Source organism: Lepisosteus oculatus, chromosome 3, assembly GCF_040954835.1.
Source record: "Lepisosteus oculatus isolate fLepOcu1 chromosome 3, fLepOcu1.hap2, whole genome shotgun sequence".
Classification (NCBI taxonomy): Eukaryota; Metazoa; Chordata; class Actinopteri; order Semionotiformes; family Lepisosteidae; genus Lepisosteus; species Lepisosteus oculatus.
Genome location: NC_090698.1, coordinates 64,509,504 through 64,525,135, shown reverse-complemented (window position 1 = coordinate 64,525,135; position 15,632 = coordinate 64,509,504). Strand labels below are relative to the sequence as shown.

The 15,632-nt window shown below is 36.5% G+C and overlaps 1 long non-coding RNA gene across 1 annotated transcript in view; it reads right to left on the bottom strand.

The window, feature by feature from the left end:
• LOC107079222 (uncharacterized) overlaps window positions 1-15,632 on the bottom strand; it is a 107,605-nt gene that overhangs the window by 19,049 nt on the left and 72,924 nt on the right. The gene's annotated exons all lie outside the window — the stretch shown is intronic.

The window sequence follows — 15,632 nt, the reverse complement described above, 5'->3', positions numbered from 1 at the left end:
ATAGTGACTGGGGATGAGCCTGTGGTTAGTATGCAATTCCATACCAAACTAGTCACGGAATTGCTGTGATATTCTTATGACGTTGTCATTAGGTCAGATTCTTCATAGGTATAGTTATATTCTTATATCCTTCCAGTTATATTCTCTACTTATATTCATGTTCATATTCAAGAATATTCATATTCAATAGAAGAAAATAACACAATGTTTCAGCAGTGGATCCTTCTTCAGGTGTGACACCTGAAAAAAGGCTCCACAGCTGAAACGTTGTGTTTCTTTTCTTCTCTTTTCAGCATGGAATAAACCTTTACTTGTTCCTTTGCAGACTACGCATGCTGACGCAGCTACCCACTTGATATTCTTTCTTTTTTTGCCTTATGCTCATATAATAACATTGCAATATGCAGTAATGGATGGTTCTAGAAACCTTGATACTATTCCTCTTTCCCCCATCCCCCTACACACCAGAAGAAGGCTCAAAAGCTGAAATGTTTTTATATTTATACAATTTAGTGGATTCATGACATTTGTCACATAGAGTATTGCAGCCTTTTATCTACTTTTGCAAGAACATTTTTTAAAGAAGTTCAGTTTCAAACAAAAAAAAAAGCTAACTTTTTATCGGGGTTCATGAAAATGTTTAAAAACGAGGTCAGTTCCTTGAAGAAATTCAGCGATAGGACGTTGATGAAATTATCCATTCGCATGGAAATTGAACTTAATGACCAGAAAGAGCTTCATTTTAAACAAACAACAGTAGTGCAGCCTGCAGGTGCAAACACACTAACTCCCCAGTCTGCCTCACCATTCGAGATAAATATTCTTTGTATTTTAATTTCAATTAAATACTTCTCTTTCTGATTTTTATTCCAGGTGATCTGTGAGTTTTATTTCAACAACAGGATGTTACATTTACATTTCAAGAACATGTTATCCTTCAGGCTGGTAGACATTTCAAAGCTGTTAAAGTCATTGCTTGTTAAATAATGTACGTTCTATTACTAAATGGTCTGATGTGGTCTAGTTTAGAACATGATTTCCTCTGATGTTATTGTTTTGTTTTTTACAAGCCAATTGCAGTCATCATACAATATGTTTTCTGCTCCATGGAAGAAGGCATTCCTCATCTTGCTTGCAGGGGTTGGTCTCTGGATGTGGCTGAGAGGTACTGACAGTCCAAGAGAGTCTTTCTGTGGCATTTGCTGAAGAGAACACCTTGGAAGAGGGCTGAATGACTGTTGGACAGCCTTACAAATGTTCTAACAAGCCATGTGACAACTCAGAAGTTGGAACGGCACCCTGGCTGTTCTCACTAAGGGCTGGGAAACATTGACCTCAACTGGGGATATCATTGAGAAGGAGCGCTATAAGGAACTCTGAATCCAGTGGACATGCCCTATGTTCAGGAGGCAGTGGCAGAAGCCCCTGGTGGGACTATGTCCATTTCTGTGGCTAAGGCCACTGTGGTGATTAAATGTAATGCAGAGGTAGGTGGGATCTGGACAGAAATGCAGCCTAGGTGGTTAACTGCTAGTGCTGCTACCCCTTCACTCCAATTCTGTCACCTGCATCACACAAGTACTCATTCTGAATGTACTCATTCAAATAGGCTCAATCCTGTACCATCCACGCTACACATTTACTGCATATCAGACTCTACTCAATCAAACAAGCTCAAGCCTGCGGCCTAGGCACTTCTCATTGATACCCTGCTACACACACGTTTGCTTGGTTCTGCCGAAACGTCAGCTGAACTGATTCACTAGTGGCTCATTGTTTTGGGGGATCCTATTGCTGGGATGAGACACCACTCATCTCCAACCAGCACTGTCATTTCCTCAGCCAGGTGATCTAAAGTCAACATATTGAGTATTCAATCACTTCATATACGTTGGTTCATTTTCGTCATTACCGAATTACCGAAATATTTGAATAGAAATGCTTCCCTACACATACTGTAGAAGCATCCAGGCTGAGAATAGCACAGTAAGCATCTTTGCTAGCACCCCTACCCCAAATTTCCCTATTGCAGCATTTTCTTCCTGGCTCATATTGCTCATAAGTAAAAGGCAGGATGTGACAGCGCTGATCTTTGACTAGCATTGCCACTTTCTCAGCCAGGCGAACTGAAGCCAAAGCATTAAGTACAATATCCCTTTACGTTTATCGGCTCGTTTTGTCATTTGAATCTAACCAAACTGAAACTCTCAATTGCAGCACAATGTTCTGTTGAAAATGTTCTTTGTCATATAGTCGGTTGGAAATATTTGTAGAGAAGAGGAAACATGGATGGAGAATTTTATGCTTTTGTCATTTAATATTTCCTTCCGAAGAGTCATAGTGTTTACCATCAATGGTATAACTGCATATGGCTCTTACTGTACATATGCCTTAAGGTAAGTGGGGCACCATCTGTTTTGTTGTCTGACAACAAATGGCATTGCAACTTTCAAGCACTTCTGTATCAGGTAATGTATTTTTCATGCAAATGTACATTTCTTTACATTCTGACTTTTTTGTTTGCTTTTTGTCTGCTCCTAAAACACACTCTTTTAGCAAATGTAGTTTTTCAGAGCTTAAAATATACCAGATGTGCATATAACCAAGATGTATCCTCTTTCTTAGGAGGGTTAAGCCATATTAAAATAGATTCCAGAAGAATTTGCTCAAATTTGAATGAAGTTGCTGGATTGTACTACTGTCTCAGTCATCCAAGACACTGCTCTAGAAGATATTGAAAGATTCAGCACATCAACTGTTGACTAAATATTAGTCTAGTACCTCTATACTGATGCAATCTGTATACGTCTGCATTCACTTAAATATAATTCCTAAGGCCCACAATGCAAGACTCCTCTTAAATTAAGCGCTTTGGGAAGCCACCTTTAAAGGCGCTATAGAAAATAAAGTTGATTATTATTATTACATTTTCTACATGCTCCAATGTAAACTGTGCACGATTTACTCACATATTGCGTAGTACCGTATATCTGCACAACCATTTCACAGCTTGGATCAATATAGATAAAAAATCTTAAGTATTTAAAGATCTATTTTTCACTTTCTATAAATAGAATAGTTTATTTGCACCTTTTGTTTCCTGTAAACCAATTTGTGAAAGGAAAGGTCAGAGAGATTTTGCATAAATCATTCTTCTGTTTCTTCACAGGCAGAGACAGGCAGGGTTTTCTGAGATAATCAGCTCAGCCCTTCAGGGCCTGTGGCCTTTCTTCTGATGAACAGATCTTCGGATGGAGGGACTAAGTCAACATCCAATATGTAGGAAATCTGCTTCAAGGCCTTTCACAAAAATGCAATTTGATGGAATCAAAAAGGCCAAAAAAAAACACAAATAAAAACAGCAACAACATATGTTACTAAGAATAAATAAATGAACAATTTTTCATGATGAAATAATACGAAGATGACATAAATGTGGTGAAGCTTGTGAATTTCTATGAAGTTTCTTTTTTTAACTTCTTACCATGTCTTAGACACACAGCCCGAGAGATCACCCAGGTGATATACAGTGTACTGTTTCAGGGAGCTCTTCCTACATAGAAAAACACGGATATTTTCTATGAATACTCACTTTTTAAAAGGAAATTGCGTTCTCTTTTTATTTGTCTAATTGTTCTGATTGGATGTCAGATTTTGTTTTAAAATGTTATATATAAGGGAATCAATTTTCTGTATTGCATTTTGAGCATATTCAGGAATTAGTGTTCCCTATGTTGCCATTAAACCCTTTCAGACAGAATGTACGTACTGTACTATATGACTTTTGTCTTCCTGTCCGGGAGGAGCACCAGCGAATTTGGCTGCAGCTCTTCTTACTGGTGTACTTTAATTTCTTTGTTTTATATTTTAATACTTGTACGTTTTTCCTTTGCACTCACTAAATCTTTATATTTAAATTCATTTCCAGTTTTAGCTCTATTAATATTTTGCTCATTCTCTGCAAAAAAAAAAGAAACTTTCACCCCTTTCCCTGCTGTGTAAACCTCATCACAATTACTGCAACTTAAATGGAATTATTTCCTCAAAAAACCCATCTTCCAGTCTTGTCTTGAGATCGGGATTTTGTGACCTACTGTATGAGATACATCCGTCTCAGCTCTGGATGCTGTTTTAAGCCAACCTCTTTGAGCTGTGTTAAAATTCCTGTTATTTTGGCACCAGGCCCCTAAATTGTCCTGCTCTGGCGCTGACCTTAACAATTTACTTAACAGCTGCCTCCCTTGTCTGGAACACATTTCGCTTCTCACCAAATACCCTGTTTCACTGAGACCGGCCAAATCAGCCTCATTCAACACCCATTCTGCAAACAACAAAGCAGTCTTTCTAAATAACTTCATCATTGACAAAACAAACTCAACTATCTGTGCTTGACTGAGACCTGGCATAGACAACATGGTGGTCTCTAGCTTTACCAGAGTACTCCTCCAGGGTATGGTTTCTTTGAGCAATCTCACAACTCTGGCTGTGATGGGAGCCTGATTGTTATTTTTAATTTACTTTTCTGTGTGCATTCATCTACTGTATCTCTGCATTCTCCTTTTAAGTATCTTAATTTAATTGTCTGTGTTCTCCAGTATGCAATAATTGATACACCTCATAGATCCCCAGGTATAATGATACTTTTTTAAGTGAGTCTGGTTTTTCACTATACTATGTTGCAGATTTAATAAGATGCTTATACTGGGTGATTCTAATATCCACATTGATAGCATTTCAATATAGCTAAGGATTTTTGAGCTCTGTTTGAATGCTTTGGTTTGTCACAGCTTGTTCTCAATCCAACCCACAAAAAAAGGTCACACATTTGCATTCAGGCATTATAAATGACTCTTTTTCTTCTCACTTATCTTATCTTGAACTAGGTCTTTCTGATCACTTGTTCTTTCTGATCGTTTGCTCTCTTTGATCTAAAATTCCCTGTCTCACACTCTTCAACTTTACAGCAAACAGTTGACCAGAATAAGTTTGCTGAATATATTCTCTCTTCATTGTCTTGCTTTCCTATCTCTGATACTCTGGATGACAAACCTTTAATAGCTCACTTTTAACTACTCTTGACACCTTAGCTACTGTACTTTTCAAAAAACATCGCATATACTCCTATACTAGCTGTGCCACGTGTTATACTGACCTGTTGTGTTAAATGAAGGCAGTCTCACACAAACTAGAATGTAAGTGGTGGCTTCCTGACTGTGTACATCTTCAGTCTTGAAAGCAGTACTTACAGTAACTGAATACTAGATACAAACTCCACTGCATACCAGATATGGGACCCGCTTCTCGCATATCATTGAGAATGACCAAAACAATCCTAGATACCTATTCTCCATTATTCTCCAATTATCTGTCTTATCTCAACTTTTCAACACTTTTCTGGATTTTTTTACAACCTAGGTAGACAATAACCGGCATCACATTCACTTCACCACTTGCACACCTCCTCACTGCAGGCTTTTTTTTGCCGCTTCTTCGTCCTGTTTCTCTCACCTGACACTGCATGCTTAAGTATTGAGTATGAGATCCATCACCTGTCTACTAGACCTCATTCCTTCTGTTTTTTATATGTCCTGTTCTCCAGCCCTCTGCCCTACCATCCTCGACGGTTTTCGAGTTGACTTCAAAATCCTCATGCTCACCTACAGAATAAGGCTCAGTATCTGTTTATTCCCCACCTTGCCACCTTTCTTTCATCTGACTCTTCTATCTGACTTTTACATGTCCCCCCAGACATGTTTGCATTCTATGAGTTACATGTCTTTCTCTTGCTGCACACCAAAGCTCAGCACCTACACTTAGTGCATTTAAGTTTAGACACAAAACCTTTCTGTTCAGAAAAGGCTTGTTTTCAGTTATTGTCTGTGTCTGCTCCATTTTCCAACAACTGTGCTGTTTTTTGGGCTTGGTGGTGGGGGGTTTTGGTGCCCCTGCAGTATCGATGTGCATCAATACCAGAAAGATTGCCCTTGCGGTATTAACGTGACCCCAGAAAATTACCAGGTCAAGAATAGTCACTAAATGACTAAATATCAGTGAGAGGTATGGTTTATAAGATGAACTACGAAATGGTTCAGAAGAAAAGGTTCAACTGCTATCTACTGGTGACCAGTACATTCTAGGCAGAACTTTAAAAGTGTGTACAGACCAGTTTATAACAGCATCACTTTTAAAAACATGGATTACACTCTAGCTGTAAAAGTTCAATATATTGATGTTAATAATTTAGGGATAAGGATCTAAGGGAAAAGGTCAGTACCTTTAGTTTATAAGGCATTTTATGTAACCATTCCCTGAGAAAAGAAAATACAGTTTGAAAGTACAGAATGGCCAAGTGGCATATGTGCTGCCTATTCTTCTGGGAGAGTGCTTAAATATATCCTACTGTTTTGTACAGTATATTGGTTTGCTTCAGTATTCATTCTGCTCTTACCTTCTGTTATAGACAGCCAACGGGAATTATGAGACTAACAGGCTGCATCAAAATTCTCTGGAACTCTGTATAGTGATGCATGTTCTGAAAAGTAAAAATGTCCTGTTGTATAGTCATAAAACTGCATATTGTGACCTACCTGTTCTTCAAAGCTATTGAACATTTTTGAATATCTTTTTACTCATAAGTAGATCATTAAAACAGTCATATTAAACCAGAAATATTCAAGGTGACTGCAACATTCTTAGTGAGGTCATTAAGCCTCTCTCCATATTAAAGAACCATAGCATGAATACCGGAACAGACCTGCAGATAACCCATGAACAGACATGCAGAAAGACAAGCTAGAATAGGAGGAAACAAGGAAACATCATTTATCATCTTCATCTTCATCAGACACTTGCGTTGTGAGAGGGTACAGTACCTTTTTCCAATTGGACTTAAAAACAAATTCTGTCCAGTTAATTTGAGTGCTCAAAGACTACCAGACTCTGAGCCTTATTATATAAGAGAGCTTGCTGGCTTATTTATTTGGAAATCTGATTTATTTTATTGTGGAGTCTTCAGGCTAAACACACTGTCCTATTTTTAGTGATGTATTGTTAGAGTAGGGAATTTGGCTCCCATTCATTTTTGAGTACTCATTTGAAGAGGGAGATTTGGTCCTTTTCAGGACCTATTTTGTTTACTGAAATGCACGTTCTCTCTCTTTGGCCTATTTAGATGTTTGTGGAATTTAGATTACGCAGTAGGTATAGGATTCTAGGATTTTCTTTGTCAAAAAACGGCTCTCACAGAACCGTAAATATGCGTTCATATTTCAAATATCATAGCTCATAGTGAAATAGTAGTAGTGTGTGTTGAGTGACATTTTGTGAATTGTATAGTTATATTTTTTAATGTTCATAAATATTTGTTAGCGTTATCTATGTTTGGGGCTGACTTTTACTCCATTATCAAGATGGGCTGGAGAATAAAAGAAAACAAATGCCATATATCACTTGGTAATCCCTGATTGTCGGGGGAGGAATCATTAACCATCATAATTTGCTTACATAGCAAGCTGGTATCAGTACCTGATTCGTATTTGATCTTCATATTTGATTTAATAACATCCTTATGTTTTGAAATTTTAACACCCCCTGGTTATAACAATGGTCATTTATTTCCCTGTGCTCTGGTGGAAATGAGATATTTCTGAATGGATTAATGAGTAGCCAACTGTGCTTATGATACCTTCTGGTAACTTGTTGAATGCAAACTAGTATTTGATCATCATTAACTCGGGAACACGGGTTAGTATAGGAACATCATCTTAGACAATCTTAATTTTGGATCTAAAATTGACTTCCTATTTTTTGTGCCTAGTTAAAATGATAAGTTAACCATAAAAAGAAAATACAATTCTATGGAAAAATGACAGTATTTATGTCTCTTTCACATTTTATCATTTTCTGATCTTTCCTTCCCCTCATTTCACAGCACGGTGATCTACAAATTGAAGCAGAGACAGGTAATTACTATAAATCAGATCGGACTGTTGTATGAGAAGGTGATGGCATGCAATTATGCAGTTTAATTTTTTGAAGTTATGAAAGTGTTGACTCTGACCTTTTTTATGGATTTTAAAGGTACTGGTCACACATGTTGTTCACATTCACGAATGTGAAACTAGGATGACGAACTGAGAACTTGTCTAGTGATCAACATTATAATTTGGCACCAGCAAGGTGAAAAAATCTCATAATTAGATTTCAAATAAACTACTATTTCCTGTTTTTAACAGTAATGTGAAAATGTAGATTTTTCTTTTCAAATCATACCATAGACTGTAACATTTTTTAAAGTACCATGTATATTTTATTAAGTGTTTTAGAACTGCAATTAAGAAACTATGTATTTTTGTGCAGCACACTAATGAGTATATTTCCAAACATATGGGAGGTGTTTGGAAACAGTGGGGTATTGAACATTTATGATGTATTCCCATAAGGTACAGAATGCCCATCCCATCAGGCAATGCCAACTGGATCATTCAGCCATCCTTTCATCTATCTACTGTATGTCTGTCTGCAAACATACAAAAGAAAATGAATTGAGATCTATTCTAAATTACACTGTTATCGATAAGCTTTAGTGATTGATTCCCTATCTCCAGCTCTCACATTTCTGCATTTTACTGCCAGTGCTTGTGGCATATGATGTTGTCAGTGATTTTGATTATTTAACCACATTATTGTCTCACTATCTTGTTTTTGGTAAACACAATGGAGAAGATATGAGCAACGTTTAGTTCAGTGCACAAGCTACTACATGGATCATTGCAATTAGCTGAAACAGGTGCATAACCCTGTGATGAGGTGTAACTGAGCAAGAATAGAAATTGAGGAGACAAAAGTACCTACGTATTATGTCTATTGTTATACCTAAGTAGTGCACAACATGCCCTAGGTACTTGTATTATTAAATGATTGGGGAAGTTTAAAGATCAGTGACTGTTTCCTTAATAACTCGATTAAATGAAGAGATTCTGAACATGATATATTTAAAGAAATGGAAAGTCAGACATAGTGGTGGTTTTCTTTTGGTTTATACGCCACCAAATACAGGATGGCTCCCTCGCAAAGAATATCTTTTCTTATTAAAAAAAACTCTTCAAAGAACATAAGAGGACGGCTTAAAAGGTTTCGGCAAACAAAATACCCCCTGCTGAAGATTCATTGTCCTGTGTATTAAACCAATAAAGTGTAATATTGAATGGAAAATGCCACGACCCCAAACTTGATCAGTTAAAAAGTTCAGGGATATAATTATAGTAACACACATCCCCCAAGGGAGGTGAAATGGTGAGCAATATGTATTGCTGATGCAACTAGTTCCGAAGTGACACTGGTCTCCTGGGCAACAGTGACATCTGCTAAAATGAACCGACGTAAATGGTGAAGGCAGCTTCTGTCACTGATTTTCCTTGCTTCAGAGCACAAAGTGGAGATCAAGTTCTTAAGAAGAAAAAGAAATTGATGCGTGAGCTTGAAAACATCAAAACAACCATTGAAATAACCTAGTAGCGTCATCCTGATTGTTTTTCTTTGTCTGTGCAATGCCTTCAGTTAACTTTAACAAAAGCTAAATGCCAAAGAAGTCAAATTATTGAGATTTAGGATAGACAACTACTGCCGACTACTTGTCTTACACACATTCTGGACAAAATAAAGAATGCATATGCACATCTTCCTACGCTAAACTGAGCTATGCTCTTCATCCTTCCTGCACTCCCTACACTAAATCGTTTGATTTAAAGGGTTTAAATGAATATATATTCCAAAATATAACTTTTTAACAAACATGTTTTTTTTAAATATAAATAAATATAAATTTATATCACGCATCTTTTATCCCTTTCTAGAAATTAAATTGTGCTTTTGAAAAAATGCATCACTTTCACTGTATAACATTTTGGTATTGAGCAGTTCAAGAATAGATTGTTGCGTTTAGTTGATTATTAATCATTTTATTCCAGTCTTCTAGAAATCTATAAAAGCCTTTCATGGCTCACAGGTCCACTCAGACTGCTTTCCAAATGAGTTCCAGGGGTTAATCGTTCTGGGGGTAATAGGACAGATCTAAGAGCAAACATGTGGAGTGACTGTTGAGAAAGCAAAATGGGAAGAGTGTACTGTATGTAGTGGAACGTATAATGTGCTGCAGGCGATCAGCATTATTAGAGTTAAAAGAGCTATCTTTTACCAAAACTTGTCTGATAGTACCAATCTGGTCATACGTGCCAGGAGCTCTCAATCCTGGTCATGCTGGTTTTTGTTCAACCTGTACTGGGAATAATACGTTGAACTTGAACTAGTTGTTTTAAGTTTCCTAACATGAATAAGGTTGCCTTCTACCTTGAACTAAACTTCCGCAAGGCTCAAAACTAGGCATCTCTTAAATCAACAAAAATACAAGCCTTTATTTTAAACTAATTATTGTGTGCGGTTCTCTCCAAATGAACATTTAGAAGAAATACTATTAAAAATAATAAAGCTTCTAAATAGATTTTTCTTTTTTCAAACAGCAAAAAAAGAGACTGTGGGTTTTAGACACAAAAATGGAAAAGAAGATTCTGAAAGACTTTTCAAACGTAGTGGTCCTGAACTTTCCTGCTGAAAATACTGAAGGGTTATGAAACTGTTTGATTTCACTGGGCTGGCATTAGATCTTGTCAACTTTAAAAAGAAAGCCAAGCAGGATAGTTGTAGCCTGCCTATGACAAGTTTACTTGTTAGTTCAGGTAATAGGTTTATTCCATGCCGAAAAGAGAAAAAAGAAAACACAACATTTTGGCTGTAGAGCCATCTCCACAGCCGAAACATTGCATTTCTTTCTTCTCTTTTTGGCATGAGATATACGGTAGTTGCTATTGTGATGGCTACATAAAGTTTACCCATGCATACCTAATTGTAAATTACATTTGGTAAGGCATACAAATACTGTATGCATATAAATCAATACCATACACAGTTAGGTTGGAGAATACTTTGGTTAAAAAAATAGTTCATAGACAGAAGGTGAAGAAATGCCTCATATCAATGCTGTAGGATGTGATAAGAATATAACATTCTGGGGTATAAGAATAGATTAATGCTCTCTAGCTCTGATATGAAGCTCTGGAGCTTCTAATATGACGCACCTCCAGCTGCAAGCTGCCCTTAAATATGAGAATCTCTTGATCACTGAATGGATAGCAGCATTTCAGATTGTTTATTCCCCCCTTCATTTCTTTTTCAAGATGGCGCCATGACATGGCGACGTCTCGTTTGTAACTCTCTAATCACTATAATTAGTTTTCTTCCATATTTAGCTTTTCAGACATTAGTATAGCTTTTCAGTCTCATCTTTCTGCAACCGTCCAGCTTTGCAAGTGTTTTATCAAGCTATTGAACCATTTACAAAACTGCAAAATCACTAAAATCTATTCTTCAGCTTTATCTGGGATGTAATTGGTTTTATGTATTGATTCAACAACTTTGTCACCCAAGTCTAGTTAATACAGCTAGAGTTTAAGCACTGTCTAGGTGGCATTGATAACATTTTTCTGCCTATATCATTGCATAATGTGACCCTGTGTTTTCTCTGTCAGTATCTGGAAATGAGCATTGTAAGTGATACCTAAGGCAAAAAATTATTTTTAAAAGAACTGTCACCCCTATCCCTTCTAAATCATAACCTAAACAGAAGAGAATATGATCTCTGGGCCAGATTTTCTTGAAAAACTGTAGAACAAAATAGACTGTGTTTGTATCTTCTGTGATTACTGAAAACAAACAAAGAGCAAGAGTCTCATTTTTCATGTGGATAGTAAATCCAACTGAGTTTAATGTTGTCATTTAGAATGTTTTCCTTAAACATTGATGAAAGATATTTAACAGCAGGTGCAGAAAGCATTATGTTAGTTTCAAGCCACACAGTACTATTCAAGAGTATAGTACTGTGCACAAGGAAACACAAAGAATATATTACTGTAAGAATATTTAAAGGTAAATTTATAAAGTTATATTGATCTCAAACACTTATACAGTATATTTCCCTATAGATGATATTTTTGACATACAATCACACAAACCATCATACTTTCCCAATTAGTGAGACTCTGCAGACATACAGAATTCCAAAAGGAAAAAGACATGTAAATTAAATCTGCAATGTACTGTACAAATATGTTTGAGTATATGCATAAATATTCAGTATCTCTATGCCCTGGATAATAGATTTGAGCTAGTTTCTTTCTAGGTTCGTGCCAGTGAAGCAACAGTTGGATGTTCTACTGCAGGAATGTTGCTACAGTACATAAACAATTCAAGTAAAAGGGAACTGCAACACTTTTTATGTTTCTGGAAAAGAAAGAATCAGCACTGATTTGTGCATTCCAATATGCAATGAGTAAAATGTACACAGTAACTTGTAAAACCTCCAATTTACATCACAAAATTGACAAATTTCCAGGTATGTGCAGCGCCATGTTCTGTGATTCCAAGTGAGGCAGCAAAACATTTGTTGGCATGTGCGACCCTATGATATTGTAAATAAGCAGGTTTGTGAATATATCTCTTTTAAACCAATATAGAAGGTTTTGCTGACAAATACTACTTGTTAACTTTACATGTAGATCACGTTGGGCGGTGAAATGTCTGGTGCAGAACCTGTATTTATTTGCTTGTACATCACATTACATTAGACATTACGGAGACTAGTGAGCAGGAAGGGCCACATCACGTTGCAATTTGAGACAACATGGCAACTCACAGTGCTTTCACAAAGTTCATGATTTTGTGCCTAATTTGAAATTTGTTAATTTTTTCTATAATGTCAATTAATTTATTTTGTTACCAAGATGTAATAACCGGTCTGAGAAACTGGAACTGCAGTTCCCCTTTAACAATGTTCCTCTTATTAAGTCAAAGATAAAGTATTATTCCTGTGTTTAATCTTAATATATTTGAAACCCTCATTTAAAAATGTACTCTTATTTTAATTCAGCAACATCAAAGCAAATGGCAGGTAAGAAGAAGTATTCACCTACATGTGTCAGAGCATATTTAATCCTGACAGATTATTAATTTGCTGCTGACATTCTCAAGCCTTCAAATACCTGCATGGCTGGAGGCCAATTGCATTATGAGAACTCTACATGAAACCATATGGTTATTGCTTTGAGAACTGCTGTTCTCATACTAACATGTCCAGATAAGGTGACCTTGCAGTTTTAAATTACAAATAGGAGAGATTTATTAACCCCTTAACATATACAATATCAATGTATTTTATTATAAAGCTGTGCTTCCAAAACTTAACCTAACCATTTTTTAAAAGCATAGTAAAAAAAGCTTGAAGTTTGAACTGTAAGCTTTCTCAGTGGTTTTAGCATTAGTAAACTATGAAGTGTCCTAACAGTGTCTCACCTTTCCATGTCAGCTATTCCAGAACTGTTATCCAGTGATATGAGGCTTAGATGCACTGAGCTCTTCTTACAACTTGTGTTGTTTCGGTTCATCTGACAAAAAACGTATTGGTTTAGACACAGGAGCACATTCTTCTATCATTCTCTTTCATTCATATGTATGTTGTAGTGAAAAAGTGTAATGGTGAATTTGAATGTTACAATATGTATCTCCCAGCACAGTAAAAAAGAGCCACAGTTCTTTTTATTCATGTATCAATTCTGAATTCAGATTTTTTATCATAAATACAGAGTGCCGCTACAAAATAAATTCCATAATGAATATCCTCCTAATTCACATTTTCAGTTTTCATGTAAACAGGTGCACAGTATGGTGGCACAGTGGTTAGCGTTGCTGTTTCACAGTGCTAGAGCCCTGGGTTCAATCACTTGGGAGCTATCTGAGGAAACTGTTTGTTTTCCTCATGTCATTTACTCCAGGCGTTCCAGTTTCTCATGTAAAAAGACATACTGGTAGGAAAATTGGCTTCTGGGAAAATTGGCCCTGATGTGTTTGTGTCTTTATGTGCCCTGTGATGGACTGGCCTTCCGTCCAGGGTGTATCATGCCCTGTACCCTTTGCTTCCTGGGCTCCAGATCCTCTGCAACCATGTACAGTATTGGATAAAGTGGTTAGAAAATAGAAGAATGAACATAAACAGTTGAAATGAATCAAGGTAATGCCATTGAACATGCAGTATATAAATATAAATTCATATAAATGTAGAAAAAACAGAAGTAGAAAGTATAACTTGCTTGCACTGACACAGTATCAAAATCAAGATAATCAGCAACCATTAGATCATAGGAGACTGTACTTACAAATCTGCACAAAATGCTCTTTGTGGACCATTGGTTTCTGCCTCATAAGTGGTGAATTAGTATGACAGTTAGAAACTGTGAAAAACAAAACAACGGAACACTCCAAGCGATGTCTCTATATTCTTCTCTTTTAAATGATTAACTTTGATCCAAAGCAGTAGTTCACAGCATACACATAATGGTGCTTTCTTCATTCAAAGTTAGTTTGGTAATTGGAAAGCAGTCTGGCTTATTGGTTCTCATTCTGCAAAGCCAGCGCCAAGCAGTAAACAAAGTGACTGTTTCATGGCCATAGATGTGATGCCCTTTCATGCAGTTTCTAAAAAATGGAAGACCACTTTTTCAAGTGGGAGACATGAATGGATTTGCACTGCCACTTATGATTCAGTCTCAGTTGGTGAAATGTCAGTTCCCATCCTCTCCGTTCACCTGTCTGTTCCCTAATTATTCAGATTAACACTGGAGTGGGGCTGTGTTTTAGCTTTCATCTACATCTGAGTCATAAATGTCAAGTCCATCCAGGCTCATTCTGACACCTCCTTTTTTCGTATAGACCAACATGATTGGTACTGTAGCTGGATAGAGCACCTGTACTGTGATTATGCTTGCTTAATGGAAATGTACTTTACTTTACCTCCTGGGAGACCTAAGCCTCACCACCTGGAGAAAGCAGCGAGATCAATTTTCTTTTACATTTTTGTATACAACTTAATACTTCTTTCAAGTTTCACAAGCCAAGCAAAAGCTAAACAAAAGTCTGGCTATATTGCAGCCTCTTCATAATATTTGTTTTACATCGGGCAGTATTTACCATTCTTTATATTGAGCAGATATATTAAGAGAGAGACAGTCTGACAACAGCCTGGGTGCAATTGTCAATTCTCATACATGTATTTTGAAAAATAGTGATGGAATTTTAAAAACAAGTCCAAATTAACATAACACAGATTTTGGGATTGCAAAACAGGAGAAGTAAGATGTCTCCAATGACTTTAACTTGTGTTAATATATTATTAAATTCTACTTTCGGGTAAAAGTTGTATTAAAAAAAACTACAACACAAAGTAAAATATGATCACCAATTAAGGAAGATCACACACCCTGGAAAACATGATGTGCACCATTATGTATTTTATTCTTCTGTAAGGTGCTGATATAAGCAAAATAGGCCTTGCTGTCAGCTCACATTTCTGGGACTCTCAATCAATCCTGATTACTGCAATCAGAACTTATTTGAAGTTACAGTACATGTCTAGCATCTACTTTTTTCCACACATGTAAACTCACTATTCACCATCTTTATCCACTAAATACTGTAGAAAAAGAAAAAAGAAGGACTGAAGAACAGAATAATAACATACAATACAAAGG